This window comes from Anas platyrhynchos, chromosome 3, assembly GCF_047663525.1.
Source record: "Anas platyrhynchos isolate ZD024472 breed Pekin duck chromosome 3, IASCAAS_PekinDuck_T2T, whole genome shotgun sequence".
Lineage (NCBI taxonomy): Eukaryota > Metazoa > Chordata > Aves > Anseriformes > Anatidae > Anas > Anas platyrhynchos.
In genome coordinates this window covers 43888834-43906860 of record NC_092589.1, presented here as the reverse complement: position 1 = coordinate 43906860, position 18027 = coordinate 43888834, and the positions used below count along the sequence as shown (strand labels likewise).

Sequence of the window (18027 nt, the reverse complement as noted above, 5' to 3'; positions counted from 1 at the left end):
AGGATTTTTTTTCCATAATTTGTAGTTTATGGCTGTGCATTTCAGACAAATTCACATTTCCATGCTGCACTCCTGCCATTACCACCAGTTAGTTGTAATGACTGACTTGCCTGCTGCAGCCACTAACCATGTAGCGTCCTCTTAGTGTGCACCAAGGACGTCCATGATCCTTACACCTCAGCTGGTTCTTCATCTCACTTTAAAGCTGCCAGAAAAGGGGGAGGAAGTATAAGTGTCCTCAAACACACTGCACCTCAGTCACCCACTGGACGTTCAGGAGCACTGTTCTGCCTGCCTACCTTGACAGCCTGCTTTGCCAGATCCTGTGCTCAGTGGAGCTAAATGCTTTGTGCTCTGTGAGGCCAGATTTGAAACATCTTCCACCTCAGAAAGAGCACGACGAGACTGGGACTCTCCAGCTATAAACTTGGCAGCGTGCAGGGAGAGAAGAAAAAAAAAAAAAGGTGAATAGAAAAATCATTTATGTTAAAACAGGCTCCCTGCTGTTGGTAACAATACCAAATATGTGACATTTGAGGGAAAAACAAGTTCCAGTGGCTAAAGCATTATCAGCCCCTGTTGCTGTGTCCAGCTGCTGCTGCCCTTCTCCGGGCCCTCTCACCTTCTGGTGGTTTGATGCTGTCCATGGCTCCTGCTGACAGCCTGCTGTGACCCTCTCCTGCCCTATTTGCCTTCCTTTTTCAAAAATACATCCCTTATCTGTTGGCTAGCCATAACTTAGGAGCTGCTAACATCAGGGAGGTTGCTCTAATTCCAGCTCTGAAGTCCTACCAACATCTTCATGTTGAACCTCCCTGCTTTTCGGGGCACCCATCCACCCAGGCAGAACCCTCTGCTGCAGCCTGGGCAAGTCTCACAAAGTCAAATTACAAGAGGACACAAAGCTCGATCTAATTCCTTTTACAAATCCATATGAAGTGGTGGGGCACAGTCACACTCTTCCACGTGGGCACCTGAGCACTGGGGGTGCTCTAGGTGTCTGTGTGGAACACTCCCAACCAGCATGAAATAAGAAAGATGGTGCAGAATGAACGTTGTTTTAACCCACAGAAAATGTATTTTTGCTAAAGTTACTGAGCACCTGGGGACTTCTAGGAACTGACAACATCTTATTTTTGCGGTTTCAGGCAGCAGTTCCCTGTGTCTCTATTAGTTTGTTTGTGAAAATACACAGCTCAGACAGAATATTTGGAATCTGTGTAATTCACAGCATTTAACAAAGGACTCTAAAACTCTACCTCACTTGGCCAGTGAGTAAAAAAAGGCCCAGAGATTTGAAATGAATTGCCCAAGGTCAAACAGAAGCCCAGTGGCGCATCTGGTATGCCAGATCTCCAAAATCATGTAATAATCCTTTATTCACTAGGTAGTATTGCCTCCCTAAAGCCAATGTAATGATATTCACTAATGAGGTTGTTAGGTTTAATTAAAGCCGGTAGAGTGCATTACGTAGCAGGAATGAAATTATTGTTTCATTATTGTATATTATAATAATTACAGAATAGCTAGACTTCTGCATTAACCACAGAGAGAGACTACCCAAATTCTGTATCCTATAAATGGTTAGACACATTGCACAGAAGAAATTGCAATGGATCTGATATCCTCAACATCATGTGTAAGTATTTGCTTGACATCTTCTGGGCTTTTAATCACTGTATTTTTTTAATACTTGTTTACAATTTTAGTTGAGAATGAAATGTTAATCACTGAAAAGGCTGATTCCTTGAATTTCCAACTTGTTACTGAGCCTTTCTTCTAAAATATATACAGAAATGCATGACAAAATTCTTGGGAGTGGGGAGAATTCAAAACGCTGAAATATGAAATATGGCATTGTATCGCTTTTAAAGAAAATATTCTGCTTTGTTTCCAATTCAAACTGACTCCTACCTGAAAAATGTGAACTGAATTTCAAGAAAAGCTGAAGATAAAACGGCTAAAATTGGAGTAAAAGATTTCTAAATAACTCTATTTGTGTTTGTTTAGCCACATATCATAACTTTACAATCGCATTACTACAGAGCAACGTGTTCTTTTACCAGATGGATTTCCCTGAGGACCAGATGTTGATCCTGTAAGTGCACCCTGAAAGAAGATAAATATGATTTGCATCGGAAGATCTGCAGTCTTGTCTTATACTGACAAGCACCTCATTCCACAGAAATCTACCCTGAGACTTCTTGTGCTGCTTTATACAGGTAAGGGTGTGAGAATCAAACGTGTAACTTACTAACTTAATGATCTTCTTATATTTATTCCTTAAAATGCTATCCAACAGACATCAGCAGCATGCATTACAACCCAAGTGACTCTGGTTTTCTTTTGTGGGGACATGTGAGCTGGTGCTCCCCTGGGTGTTTCCTGACACAGAGGCAGGGCAGGGTGAGCACCTTGGACTGGGAGAGCAGGAGCTATCACAGGGGTCCTGCCAGGGTATACCCACAGTGATGAAATACACTGCTTGAACCATCTTCAAACCCAGTGGAAATGGTATGGAAGGAAACAGTCAAACTAGTTTATAGACAGCAGTCTTAGGAGCATATAAATAGCACTTTTTTTTTCTTTTTTTCTTTTTTTCCCCTGTTGTTTCCTAGCCCTTGCAATCAACCAAGCAAACCAGGAATAAACACTACAGCCATAATGAGAACATGCAATAGTCTCATGAGAACATGCACAAGCCTCATTTTTCTTGTAGTAACTAACAGAACAGACAATTAGAAACCGCAAAGAAGACTTCCACCCTGTACTGAGTCAATGTTCACATACTTCACCCTCTGCAATAAGATGCAGTCCTTAAAGCCTAAAAATATTTCCTGTATTTAGTACCATTTTTATTCATCTGCCTTCCTCCCTTCTATATTGCAAATTGGGCAAGACTTCCTAATTCTGTCTGACTGCACTGGCTATTCATGGTTCACAGCTGAATCCCAAACTTTTGTTGGTTGTCCTGGGCCCTCTGCTCTTAGCAGATTCTTTTTTTCTCCAAACATATCAGATCATTTCAGTCACGCTGACTGTGGTCAAACACCACACAGACAGAAGCACACACAGACATTCAAATAAAGTTCGTATTCCTAGGTACACAGAATAACTGACCGCTCACAACAGATAAGGAGATATACATGTCTGTGTCTAACTGCTTGGTTTGCTCCCGTCAGCACATTTTCACACCTGAAATTTTCTACCAGGTCTCTTGAAAGGCCCTGATTGAAAAGCCATGAACAGCAGCAGTAAACTCTCCATTGATTGCCAATGTCCTTCCAGCCCCTGGAAAGAGGCAGAAAACAAGGCAGGGATTCTTTGCCTCCAAGAGAGGTATTATATGACTATAGTTCAACACCCTGGTGTACTCTTGCAAGGTTTGAGACTAAACTCCCAAGTAGGGCTTAGATATCTCATTAATGTTTCCAGCACCTGCAACCCAAAGTCAGAGTCTCAAAACCTGCTTCATAATTTCAGTCCTGGCCAGTTTTCCAATCTAATAGCCCCTCACAATTTGAGGGCCTATTCGAGGTTTTGGCAAAGATCAAGCTACTAAGTATGCCCTCAGGAAATCAGAGGTCTCATGGAGTGATGAGAAGTACCTTTAACATGGTCACCCCCTTTGGCTGCATGAGGCCAGGGCCTTGGGCAAGTGCCTCCTAACTTTCAGAAGAGTGCCTGGCCACCGCTGTGCACAGCTCCCCAAGTTACATCGCCCTGAAGTCCCTGCGGCAGCACTGCCACTGTCCCACTGTGTTCCCACTGTATACCATGCTCAGCGGATCCACCAGGGACAAGGGAGCATCCATGCCTCATTCCAGGGGTATATGGGATCCAGAGTAAGTAACGCAGCTTCAGTGAGAGATCCTGAAGAAATCCAACCTTTACAAGTGCTCGAGTCAGAAGAGGACTACCTGGGAAAAATAAAACCATTGGTGCTGTCGGGGGGTTTGAAGCATGTATTTGTTCCTGGAGAGAGTGCTTCATGTGGAGACAAACACCACCGTTTTATGCAAGAAAGGGCTGGTCTAGCTCAAGGGCTGAGCTCATGAACAAGTTTCATGCCAGATCCACCCCCTCTCCTCAGCATTTCCTACCAGCTATTTTAGGCAGCGCCTGATCGTCCTGCTGGCTTCCGTGAATCCCATTCGCAGGTGTCTGCCTCACCCCATGAGCTGGGGCCTCTCACACATCTTCATCTCCAGGGTGAGAGGCTGCGCCGTGGGCATGGGGCGAGAGCCAGGCCACAGACGGGGCGAGATGTAACCCCAGATAAAACCGCGAGGGCGCGTGAGGCTGCCGGGCAGGGCGCGTGCTGGGCGTCCAGCCCCGTGCATCCGAGCGGTGACTTCCAGTGGGGCACCTCAGGTCAGAGCTCCGAGCCCCACCACCCTCTCCTGCTGGGCCTTGCTGTCTGCCAAGATAGCTATCAGCTGAACGTCGGCCCATCTGATGGGGCTGTGCCTTAATTCCATCACCTCAGCACAGGGAGCGGAGTAGTCTGCCATGTTCAGCCAGGAAATGGGGAAGCTTCAGCAATCTGCATGCACGCAGGAAATGTTTCTGTGCCGGTGGCAAAGCCACGTCAACCCACAACCAAGGATAAGCTTCCAAGAGCAATGAAGATAACATCTTGTTCACAGCAAGTATAGAGATTTCATTTAATGAATTGTAATGTAGCAGCCCTTCGAAATGTTTGAGAAACCTTCCTAGAAATGAGACACAATTCAGAGGAAAGAAAAAGTAAACCTGTAAGCATAAAAGAAGAGAAAATTCAGGCATTGTTCTTTTCTTACTCCCCCTCTGTTCATGTTTCCCATTACTTGTTTATTTGTTACACTTTCATCTTCTCCTGAAACCTATTGCATCATTACGGAGATGAAAGGAAGGGAGAAAGGGAGAATGTTTAAGAAGAGAGAGATCACTCATAACTGCATACTATCAGCAAAGTCTGCTTACCTTCGAATTAAGGTTAGCCTTGGTGAAAGTGTTGATCTGAGACCTGGAGGGAAGCCTGGAAGGAAAACAGGCTAAAGCAGACAAAGAAATAGTAAAACAGTTTAATGGAGAGTGTGTGAGGAATGAATGGCTCTCCAAGTCTTCTATGTTTACTTCATTTTTAAATGATTTATCTACCCAGGTTATAGATGGAAAGCTGATGTAAACAGATGTTTTTTATGTTTTTAAGGCTTCCTGTCTTCAGTCAGGGGATTTGCAGAAAGTAATCTACTTACAGTTTTTCCTGCACATTTTCATATCTGGAACCACAAGCAAGCAGTCATATGTAAAGATCCATGTATATAAGTGGCCATTTTCTAAGCTCAAAAATTTATTGAGCTTCATTTTCTCTCTAAGCAAACATCTATACTGGTTATTATGCTATCTGGGGGGTTCACTCTTCTGTGATTGTTTCTGGCTTCATACTAAGACTGAGAACAAAAGTCTCCTGTCAGATTTACATCTCAAATATTGAATATCTTGTTCTTTGGTGCTTGGTGCTTATCAAAGGAGCAGAATATTGCAGGGAAATAGACTGTGTGGTAAGGATCCAAGAGGGAATTTAAATTCATGACAGCTGTGATACAAGAAATGCATTTTGGATCTAAAGCTGCATTTTTTTTCTCCTGGAAAAAAAAAAAAAAAAGTAGAAAAAATACAGAGAAAATATTTTGCTAGAACTGGGACATCAGTTGTTATTTGTTCCAAGCTAAGTCTTCTCCTGCAGAGACCACTCAACAGAAACACAGAAAGAGCCTTTTATTGCACTGCACAATACCTCCAACAGACCAATTTCTTGCAAGTGGGTCACTTTGCACACAAGACAAATTTCTCATGTCCACAAGGTAAATTCTGATTTGGATATTCTGCTCTTCTCTTCTATAACGTGGAGCTAAATTCTGACAATAATGAAGCAGAACATGAAAATATCATGACTGGCACTTCTGACAGCATTTGTTTTTGCAACATGAACCACATGCATTATTTTCTGTCCAGCTTCTGGTGGATGGCTACATACATGTGAAATGTCACCAGACTAATACTACTAATTGGCCAAATAATGAATGACTGCGGAGTCTACTCTAAGTACGCCTGGAGGGTGACTCTTCCAAAGCAGAGCTAAGTCACTTTGCCAGGGCACCAGCTGCACAGGAAAAGGCCTGCAAGACTGAGCCTACTCAATATCTAAAGGGAAGTGTGCAAATACCCAAGGCGATTCAGCACGTTCTCTTTCAGAAGCTCTGAATTTATCTAAAAAATTTCTTAGAGGGGTCTCTCAATGAGCTGCCATGTCTAGGTGTAATTCAGCAACATTTAGAATCTGATCCAAGATTCTCCCCATCCTTATTATTTTACATTTTCACACAAGACTTCATGATTATTGGTTTGGAACATTAAAATGCAAATGATAGAGGAAGCAATACATATTTAAATGTACAGTGTCAGCTTGGTATAAAAGCTCTTCTGGAACAGAATGACACTATTTTCTTCAGTAACTTCTAAAAGTGGCAAAATATAAATGAGAGGAAAGAAAAAAAAGACTCAGGTCTATTTGTATTCATGCTTTATTGGTCATGCTGAAAGAAAAAGCTTAGTAAGCTTGGAGGGGGAGGTGGGGGGAGAAAAACGTTCATTAGTGTAAATGCAACCCACAGCTAACTGTGTGACTTCCCAGGCAGTTCAGGGAGGAGGAGAGAGCACCAGGAGCATTAGATTTGAAACAAGGGTAACCTCTTCTCTAAAGAACAAAAAGGAGCTTTGGCTTATCTTGTCTTTGTCATTTCTGGAATCAATATCCTCTCCACGTAAACACAAAGAAAAAAAGGTGAAAAAGGACGAAGCCAGAGCAGAATACAGAAAGCCTCTCTGCCTCCCATCCCATCCTTGTGGGATGCCCTGTTATTTTCCAAATTTAACTTCTGGCTAAGGAGTGACAGAAGGTCACTTATTCTCATGATGCTTTTTCAAAAAGCATGCGGTTACCAGGGCAATTCAGAATACTTCCCACTTTACCTTTTTATTAACACTTTCCCACTGCCACATTCAATCTTTCCTGAAGAGATAAACCAAGACTTAAAAAATGTATGAGATTTTTTTGTAGTCTAAGGATGTAGCTCATCACTGTGCACCTGTGCATTTCCCATTTTTACTCAGCTTCTGCACCTTGTACTCATGCTGCCACAAAATGTCCATGCTAGCTCCACTTGCATTGGACGTGACTCTGCTTCCCATGGAGGGACTGCAGGATTAGGATCTGCTTTAGCAAACGTGAACGCCTATTACAGACAGTCCCAAAAGGTAGATCTGTATTTAGTCTCTAAAATCCATGAAATTGAAGACCATCTGGACACAGGCCTGGACCAGCTCTCTGTTATGGAACAGCAGGTCTTGGTGAACCAACAAATTCTAGAGAAAACCTAATTCAGGTCCCCTGCATGCACACAATCACAGATACAATGGTACAAACAGTCCTTCTCAGGTAGAGCTTAAATCAGTTCCCAGAATTTAGTCTGAATGTGTTGTCAAAGGTGTTTTTTTTTTTTTGATGGAGGAGTTTTGTCTGCATCAGCTTTTGGCAGGATGGGTAGGGAAAATGGGAGAATAACAGCTCTGGCTGACAGAGCTAATGACGTGGCAAAATTGTTGAAGTGTGCACCAGTCCCTGGTAAGAGCAGAATTAGGAGCTTTGAAACTTGTCTCCTTTGCAAATATTTACATTTCAATTATCACATGATTGGAATCCAGAAGGTTACAGAAAAACAAAACAAAACAAACAAAAAAAAACTATTTTTAGACAGCCTGAAATTATTACGGGTTCAATTAAAATTTTGACAAAATCCTAAAGGGAACGTACACTATTCACACTGATCAGATCACCCTGAAATGGGACAACATTAAGTTCACAAATTCTGAGTTGCATTTGTATTTGCAGATAATCAAGCTGCAGTGTGAATCATCTTGTTGAGAGTCCACTGCTGGCATTTCCCATCACTACCAGTTCAGGACATGGTACCATAGCAGTGCTGTGGTGGCTGCTCTTTTGCTGCTGCTCTTTCCCTTCACTGCACGGAAAGCTGCTGAGCTGTGGGTACACTTTATGTCTCTTACCCGTCAAAAAGATGTCTTCCATAATGCCGAATTATGGTTATAAATAGAAATTCATTCCAAATAGTGTCACCCACTCCTCCACCCCGTCCCCACACAGGCATTATTCAAATGAAAGGCTGCCTGTTCCCCAGGGTCGCCTCCAACTCGAGCCAGGCAAAGCTTGCTGCTCCAGGGCTCCTGCTTCCTGCGCCAGTCAGTGAATCACACTGGAAATTGTGATGATCGTGAATTAAAATACCCCACGAAAACACATTAAAAAGCCCTTCTTCATTAGCTGAATGTCAGCAACAGGGTAACAGTCAGCACAGTGAATCCGATGCTACACCCCAAAGGATCCAGTCAGTTAGCTTATGCCTTTCTAGAGGAGATGCTGTCCCAAAAACATGACAGTTATCTATTTATGCTCCACTCAGCAAGGGTCAAACTGGCCAGACACCATTACTGTTTCCTTGTAAACTAGTCACCCTTTCCAAAACAGACTTCAGTTTGGTCTGTTCTGGATGTCTTTAGAGTTTCATATTAATTACTGGGATAGTAAAACATTTCCTTCTCAGACTTCCATTACAATTAACCTTGCCTAGAGCCTGGTCTGACACCAACAGAGAAGGTTCTTCCTCATTGTCTTCATCTTAGGGTGCCCTCACAGGCCAGGGAACATGGATCCTCCATCCTTATAGAGACCTTTTCTCATCATAAACTGAGCTTCTTATATACCTATGTATTTCAGCTCAGCTGTTCCCTGGACATTCATTAGTCTGCAGGGTTTTCATCTATCCACTCACCTGGCTGTCTTCTGCAGGGTCTCCCTTTCTGTAATCAAATCTCAGTCCTTTGATTCACATCTCCTGGCCTCTGCAAACACTTCATTTGACTCCTGCATTATTTCCACTATAACTTTTGAAGATCTGTTTACTTTTCCTCTTTTCTACCAGCTGTTCTCTTCACTTGGTAACTTGCTCCCAATCCAAGGAGTGATGAAAAAAAGAAAAAAAGTCTACCTTGTATTTCCTTAAGAAGTCTCCACAGGTGCAATTAACAAACTGAGCACCTGCCTTAGCAAACTGGAGCAAATTACTAGCTTGAGCCACTCTGCAACCCCATGCTGCCTTTAACAGGAAGGGAGAAGACAATGAGGTTCAGAGACAGTCACAATGTACAATCTGGGCACAAATTCCTATCCAGAGGAGTACAGACAGCTTAATAACCATTCTGTTACATGCTCATGCTCCAGAACTGTACCTATTTTCATAATATCCCATAGCAGTTTCTCAGAGAGTGATAAAATGTGGGCAAACTGTGGTAAATCTCATCCTCAGGGTACAGATTTGGTAGCAAGGTAATAATTAAGGATAACCAGATGGCAAACAGGGTGGTTCTGTTTAGCTTTCCAACATGAACAGAACATCTGTAGCTGCTGAACAAAGCATTAGTTTTGCAGTATGCATAATTAGCTGATAGAGATCTAGATACACAATACATCAGAGACCTTGATTTTTAGGGTAAAGAAAAAGAATTTAGAGATGTATATGGACACCAAATAACCACTAACAGTTATAGTAGGTAAGTTTTTGTTTGGTTTTGTCTTAAGCAGAGTTACTCCATATTTCCATGGGTAAAGCAGCTATCAGTGCAGGTACAAAGAAATTTCGACTATGAGCAGTTTCAGTTCAGTCAGAGAGCACACATCCTGAACCTGTTGGGCTTGAAACCAAGAGGGTAATGATGGTATCCTTTGCCATCAACAACCTGCATGCAGGTGTGGGGACTGCATTAACCAGTAATGCCATACTTCTCAGTCAGCAGCTGATGTGGTTTCTGCCCCTGTGCAGCTTATGCTTCCTCTAGGAACTGCTCTTAAGCCAACTTTGTTTTCATGTCAGGATCCAACTCAGTTTCCCAGACACTTGGGGATGGCTTGGTGCGTCATGAGGAGACACGTCAGCCTACATGTTAGGTGGCCAGCGGGGCTGGCTTGCTGCCCTCTGCTCCTCCTGCAGCCAGGGGAGGCTCCCAGGCTCGGTGACCCCAGGGAGGATCCTGTGAGCCGTGCCCAGTGCCAGGTGAGTCCATCCTGGAGGCCAACACACAAAGGCCTCACCTCACCCAGGCACACCTGGCCAGAAGCAGGACCTCTCATCCGAGCTGCTGCCTGCACAGCCTCTGCAGCCAGCGGCAAGAGAGGAGGCAGCGGTGGCTGATTCATCCCACTTAAGCCAGGTACAGGGGTAGGTGGGATGAATCACTGTCTGGCACTGCCCCCATTGACTGCAGGAGGAATTAGGCAATGAACTGAGGTGAGATGCTTCATTTCTAACTAAATCAGGTTCAATTAATCCCACCCTCCGTTGCACTGTGATGAGGGAGGCTAGAGATGGCTCATTGTGTGAAAGAGAGACTTTTCCTCACCTCAGAAAAATGAGATCACTTTGTTATTTGTTTTCCAACCATGCTATTTGTTCTGAAGTGTGGATCACTGTTCTCTAATACTGCAGGTAAAATGAGAGGAGACATCTAAATCACTGATGCAATATTGCCAATTGTTTGTATCATATTGCTGGTCTCTAGCAGCATGTGCTGTTTCTTGAAGCCTTGGGCATTGAAAACAAATGAGAATAGCACCTTCCTTTTTAATATAAACCAGAACTTTATACTTCTGGTCATCTGGAAAACAAGCATGAAAAAGCACGATTTGAGTGTTCTATACAAGAAAAGAAAAAAAGAAAAAAAAAAAAAGGCAAATAAAAAGTACCATGGAAATATTAAAAAAGAAATAAAGAAAAAAAAAAAAAAAAGGAACAGCTCTTCTTCATTTTAATCTAGTTTTCAAGCCTGACATGTGATTTTCTCCCTTTTACTTCTACTAGTTTTGCTGATGACCCATACATCTACAAAAGAACGAACCCTAAGATTGTTTGCAAACATACAGTTAAAAAAAAAAAAAAAAAAAAAAAAAAGATCTTGAGCTGTAAATTCCATTACAGCATGGTCAATGAATGGCACCAAAAACATTAGCCTTGCACCTGCTCCTTTATGAGCTGGACGCTCCAGGATTTCTGTTCTATTTTCTTCCACACATGGCAGGGGCCACGTGCAAAGCTGCGAGTCCATCTCTGGCTGCTGTTTTTTTGTTGGGCTGTTGTGTGAAAGCACAAGAGAGTTCAGAAAGGTTCCTTGGCCTGCTATGTTTCCCTGCACTGCATCAGATGGGGTCCCAGGTCATGTTGAAGAGTCACACAGCACTGGGTAAGACAAAATAACCCTGCATTGGCTAGTTACCTCTTCAGCTTCCCATTCCTTTGGGCCTCAAGTCTCTGTCATCAGCTGGAGGTAAGAGCCTTCTTTCCCCCAAAACAAGAAAGTGTACTGAATTTCAGCATGGGACTTAGTGTTCAGTCAAACTCTTGAGGAAGCCATTAAAAGTAAGTCTTTAATAATGAAGATTAACCAAACGGTGTATCTTAGATTTCAAAGGATGATTTAGGACAGCACAACCTTCCCCGCGGCAAGTAGCGTGTAGCAGTTGCAATTCTCATCTCAGAAGCAAAGCTTCATAAACATAGGAATGATGAAGTAGGAGTCCAAAACGTTTCTCTTACAGTTTTGCTGACTTCTAGTTAGGGATGCTGGTACCTGTCATTCTTAAAATGAGATTGGGAAGGGACTTGGTGCAGGAGGAGCACATATATTGCCCAGTGATTGGAGATCCATGAGCAGAGCTCATGCCTTGACAGACAATTTCTGTACTATTTGGGCAAGTCACTGCTCTCCCAGTCTTTGTTAAGTGGCAGTATTTGAAATGGACCTATTCTGCTCAGTCTTTCATGGATGGTGGATAGTTTAAACAATCTTAGAAACACTCCGAAATTCTGCAAGGCAAGGAATTATCCATGGTGCAAAGTATGACTAATGTTTGTGTGAGTCATCAACTGTGTTACCGAAGACAGTTTAAGAGAAACGAATACGCAGAAAAGAAGGCTGACCCTGCAAAACCCGCAGATCTCCTGCTATGTGCACCCTCGATGTGAACATACCTCAGAACAATGTATTGGGATTTTCCCAAGCGCCCCACCACAGCCTGCTTCTGCTGGGATGCAAAATGCCCACTGCCAGGCCACGGCTGAGGGCTTTGGAGGTCCCATCATGTGTCCTTGTGATGTGTAAAAAAGCAGGAGAGCCTGGAAGTGAAAAACAAAAGGCATCTTGGCCACCAGCAGGGGAAATATCAGGTCTGTGATGCTCTGGCTGGCCACGGTGCGCACAGAAGCCCACTGATGGAGAGCTGACCCTGGCGAGCTGGCCATCTGGTACCCACAGCCTGCTGCAGTAGGAGGAAAGGAGAGCCCAGCAGTGCTGTGGCCAAACAGCCGGCAGCAGTGGCAGCCAGGGAAATGGCCTTATTCATTTGGCAAAAGCCTCTCCATGCATCCATCCATACGTCTGTTCCCTCACCCACCCCCTGTCTGAATGAAAAATCAGGGCCTTCCTGACACGAGGCAGCGCACGCCAGATGCTGAGCAGTCAACGAGACAGATGCTGCCAGAGGGACAAAAGAGGTAATCATATAAATACTTAAAAAGCTCTTTTTAATCAAAATGCTCATTGTCCTTTTTAAAAGGAAGGTACTTTTTAATAGCCATTTAATTCCCTTCGAAGGCGAGGAAGGGGCGGAGGAAATATTTCTTTATGAGGCATTATTTTGCTTTCATAAATGCAGTAACTTAGCTGAAACTTTCTTCCTTTTATTTTCAGTGTTGGTTTTTTTTTTTTTTTTTTTTTTTTTTTTTTTTTGCCTGTGGGAGCATATAAGGATACAAAACTTGGGGCTAACAGACTCCACTATTCGCTTTTGCTGTTTATTTCCATATTTATCTCTAATACTTCCAATGACTGCCAACCCTGCTTGTAAGGGTGTATAGACAATAAACCTATTCTTTCCCCCTTACAGAGTGAGGTTGGAGGGGAAACGCCTGCCTCCCCAAGGAGAGGAACAGCTGTCTTTGGGAACGGCAGCATCAGCTTTCCCCTTCTCAACTGTGCAGAGGAAAGGCAGAGAGCAGCAGGATGTGGCATCCCAAGTCAGAAGCACTTGCATGCTCCCTCCCAGCCTCCCTGCATGCTCCCCTCTCCTTGTGAGGATGCTGGCACTGATCTCGAGCCCGTCGTGGTCCCAGGGGATGACACCATCTGCAGCGAGGCTGATGAATGAGGCTCTGTGCGCCAGCGGCAGGCGGCACAGACAGCGCCCGGCCCACTCAGCTGAGGCAGAGGTAATGATGGGGGAAGAAACCTTGTTTTGTCATTGTGCTTCTTCCTGAACACATCCCAGTCAAGTGTTGCCCTACCTCTTTCATTTATAAATGCAGCTCCCGTGACAGTTCCTACAGCAAACACACCGCTGGCAGCGCCAGTTTCTGTGCATGGCTCTGCTCTGAGTCCTGCCTTTGGATCTGACAGGGCCTAACTACACTCAGCTGAAGTGCCTTCTTTCTGGCATGTAAATAGCACAAGATCAGTGTCACCTCTTATTTCTCACAGCCTGCCTTGCCTCTGCATTAAGCACCTCTTTGCCATGGCACAAGCAATTCAGAAAGGTGCATCCGGCTTAATCATCACTGACAGGTCCAGTGCTGGAGCTCTTTGGGATTTGTTTCCCCTTTCCCTCTGAAAGCAACGCCAGAGTCTTACCTGATAAGGATTTTGCCAACCCCAAAGGAAAGCTTGCAATGTGGCCCAGGATGATTACTCAGGAGCGTGTCCCAGATGTGTCACAGCTCCATGACTGATGGCTGCCAGATGGTGGCTCTGGAGAGGGCAGAAGCAGGTAATATTTTAGCATATTTTTGTCTAGCGTGACCCCTTTGGAAGAAGGTGGACACGTGGTAAGCAAGAGGCAGTGGCCCTAGAGATGCCAGGTTAAATGCAGGGCCCCAGGAACGTCCCGTTTCAGCTTGCACCACCAGTGGACACTCAGTGCACACTTCCTAAGCTCTGCCCCAGGATTGTGATGGCTGGTCCCCCACCAACCCAGAGCAAAGAGGGAAAGAGAGGGAAGCCAGGCTGCACCCATCCTGACAGCAGCTGAATCTTTGCAGCACACAAACCCTCCCAAAACCCTCTACAGGAACCACAGCAAGAACTGGTGGCATCCATACCAGTGAGAACAGGGACTGAGCCCCTCCCTGGCAAGCAGGGGATGTTTGGGTGACATGGCAGGGGCACTGTCAGATCCCAGGGGCTTCTCTCATCTGAGAGGGTTTTGCGCTTGGACCAGCCTCCAGGATTTCAGCCATCACAGTTCAGGTTTCTTCACAGCATCGCTCTGTGTATAGGAAGTGTCATTCAGAATACAGTCATGGTGCAGGAAAATATTAGGAAAACACCAGCTGATATGGATAATTAGCATATTGAACAATTGCTGCTTGATTTCACACACAGCACCCTCTCTTCTGAGGTAGTGCCCCTCCCAAATTGCTTAAAATCCACATGAAAAAGAATTTGCAGAAAAATTGCAGCAATATTATTTCATTTCTATTCAGACCAAGGGCTACAGAGGCAGATCGACAGCTAGAAACACCAACAGAGAGAAGCAGTTTGTGCCTCTGTGCAAACCTTGCTCCCAGCAGCTCGGGTGAAGAGACCAGCTCCTTTCATTAAAGACACCATGAAATACCAAGGGCCAAACTTTCCTGAGGCAGTAAATTTTGTGTCCTCCAGTCTATGTTTGTCCTCCATGCCTATGTTTCTGCACCACTGGGAGGAAAGTGAGCACATCCCCTCCAGGGAAGCTCCTCAGCAGCTTCCTGTAGGGTCAGACTTCATTCACCCTGATGTGAATGCTCAGGACTGGAGTGTCTTGAGTTATTTACTGGTACTAATTTACGTAATGAATGTAACTTTTTGTTCCCATTCATGAAGGCTGCACAAAGAGGAAGTGCCTTTTACAAGCATGTTCTTTCTTCGAAAGAGTTTGCATTAGTTCATGGTTTGTTTTAGAGCTAATAGCTCTGAGCATTAGCAGTCTTTTGCTGCACAACCTGTGACCAAAGCTGCTATCCGACTTCTTTGCTTGGAACAACCAAAGAATTACAAACAGGACTGTCATTTTCTCCCATTTCTTAATTACTGGCAAAAAAAAAAAATAATAAAAAAATAATAAAAAAAAATGTTGTAAATCCAGCATGAATTTTATGAGGTTTTTAAAAATAGGCTGGAAAGTGCTAGCTGGGCACAGCTTTTATTTGCTGGTGTTTATGATGTTTTGGTTTCTACAGTTCCAAAAGTCAGAACCCCTCCATGCCTGTAAAAGGCAAATAAAGGGACTAGAGGTACCAGCAATATGCATCAGCAGCTCTTATTTTTACAGGTATTTGTGAATACTCATTTGCTATATTAACCAAACGGTCTCCTATCTTGCTTGCTAAACAGAAGATGGCAAGTGGCAAGGCAGAGGAAACATTATTAGAGAGGCTGTGTGAGAAAGCCTTCCAAGCAGATGGACAAGTTAACAGAATTCTCAAAGCTTCTCCTCCTTGCTCTCTTGATGGTTGGGCACACACACACCACATGCATGGAGGAGACAGTTGCATATTCCATCATCAATCCACCTGTAATCCTCACCTCCTGCTTCTCCAGACAGCACCAGTGAAATGTCACAGACTCTTTCAAAGGCCTGACCGAGACCTCACAAACTCTCCATCAAAGTCACATTTAATTCACTGGGAGATGGATCAAATCTGATTTTTCCTTGCTGTTGGCAACCTTTCACAGCTTTGAAATGCATCTCTTACAGGCTGTTTTCAGGTGCTGATGTTCAAGCCAGTGCAAAAACAAAGACCGAGGAATGCGTGTATCTGCAGCAGCACATAAGATATTCAGCTGTTCCCTCCAGTCGGAGCCAGCTGATACCATGCTTCATTAACCTGCACAAAATTTGCAGTCTTCCCTCTTTCCCTAAGCAATAATTAACAGCTGAGTGCTGTAATGACTTTATGTTTTACTAAGACTTCATTTTTTACTAAATATAAAGCAGCACATTTACTAGCACATTAAGGAGTATTACCATCAATAATTAAAAACTGAACTACAACTGTCCAAATAAATGAAAAAAGCATATTTTATAATGCATGATTCTTGCTCTTATATTGCATTTAGTCACTTCCTAATTTGCAACAGCTAGTGATTCACTGCAAATTAATGTTATTCTAATGCACATATGCTTTACAAATGAATCTTTAAACATCTGTTCTTCCCCTCTCTCTGGTAAAGGTACCTGTGAGTGCAACTGGGAGAGGAAGTGATCAGCCAGCAGAAAAGAATGAAATGTAAAGAGACACAGAGGAACCCCATGAAATACACAGAAGTCTTGCTTCACCTGTCTTTTAACTACGAGGATGCAATGGAAGATACTTTGTATTGCAGGATTGCTGAGAAACTTCAGGAACACCCAAAACCTGAAAGGTTCACCAGTGCTGTGCTAATAAGCCAAAGAATTATTAGTGGGGTTCAAATGGGTGGTGTAGATCAACATCTGCAAAGGACGGGTGTTCTTACAAGGCTCGTTCATCAAATGGAGCCATGACATTGCCACGGACCCCACAGGACTATGTAAAGGACAGGGCTGCCCACTTTGCACTACCTGCAGACACTTGGAGCCAGAGCACAAAAACTAAAGGTCAGAGGCAAATGGGCCTGCTTTCACTTTCTTCTCTATGTCCTGTTTCCTACAGCATCGTTGAGATGCCACACAACTTGTTCAAAACATCCAAAGGAGCACCCATCCCCTACTCACCAATGATGTGGGTTTTAGGGTTCCTTAGCTTTATGGAAAATCACAGCAGATTCATTAAGGACAGGATTTGACTTAGCCCAGTTATTTAGAGAGCAACATACGGATTAACACATGGACTTGAGAGAGGGAGAGAGAGACAGAAAAGGAGATTGATAATCATAATTAAAAGTCTATGAGACACTCATATACGATGCATTGTTACCAGGGTAGGTTGTATTGTCTCTGCCAGTGGAACTTAATAGCAAGTCATTAGCCATCAAATCACTAATACTGATTTAAAATCAAATAATGTCTCTTTGAGATTTATCTGTAAGAGCTTGGGTGTCTGAAAAATAATGTGCCACTTAATCATTAGACCAATTAGGGGCTGCAGGTTAAATATGCTATGCAAAGCAGAGACACAGTTTTCTACAAGACAATAGGTCTGGTTCTGATTTCATTTACCGAGAGAGCCTCCACTAAATCCGATGTTTGAAGTCAGACCCATGAGAGCAAAATTTGGCCCAACCTCTCAGATTTTTATCTTTTTTTTTTCTTTTCACCTAGTGTATGAAGAGAAGAAAACCTCATTACATGCGATCGCCTGCTGTGAAACATTATTTTACATGTAAATGTAAGTTTTTCAAGGTGTGAGAAAGTAAGAAAATCAAATTGAATTAAAATAAAAACACATGCCTTTCTTTTTTGCCTTCCGGTATAACTTATATATATTCACTTTCCTGTTTATATTTCAAAAATAGACAAAACTGTTGAAAATAAAATAACTTCCTAGCTAGTACATTGGAAGGAAGTTTGAGCCTGGAGGAAGTTTTGCAGCTGAGCTATAGACTCCTGGGGAAAGGGAGGCTTTATAACAGAAGTGCTGCTGACACAACCTTCAGTGCCGTGGTGCTGGCAGTTCTTTCAGTGTGTGCAATGTTTTTCAGTCTGAAAAGTGCTAAAAAAGAATTGAAGGCAGATTGTTTTCAAAGGCATCACTTTCCATCTTACCATGGATAGGTTATAGTTAAGGTGACATGTGTTTGTAATCCATGATCTCTCTGGCCAAGCCCCTTTTAGTTATTCCTATCCAAACAAAATTTCTTTTGAAGGGGGCAAAAAGTTCTGAGCAGGATATAGTTATATAT

At 43.4% G+C, this 18027-nt stretch overlaps 1 long non-coding RNA gene across 2 annotated transcripts; it reads left to right on the top strand.

Annotated features, from left to right (window-relative positions):
• The first annotated feature begins 1156 nt into the window (after positions 1–1156).
• Positions 1157–17570, top strand: LOC140002158 (uncharacterized). Of its 2 annotated transcripts, XR_011808278.1 has the most exons (4): positions 1157–1639; positions 2067–2222; positions 13058–13379; positions 16378–17570. It is a non-coding gene; the product is annotated as an uncharacterized lncRNA (long non-coding RNA). The 2 variants fall into 2 exon arrangements; XR_011808279.1 differs by lacking the exons at positions 1157–1639; positions 2067–2222 and adding an exon at positions 10587–12665.
• Positions 17571–18027: the final 457 nt, after the last annotated feature.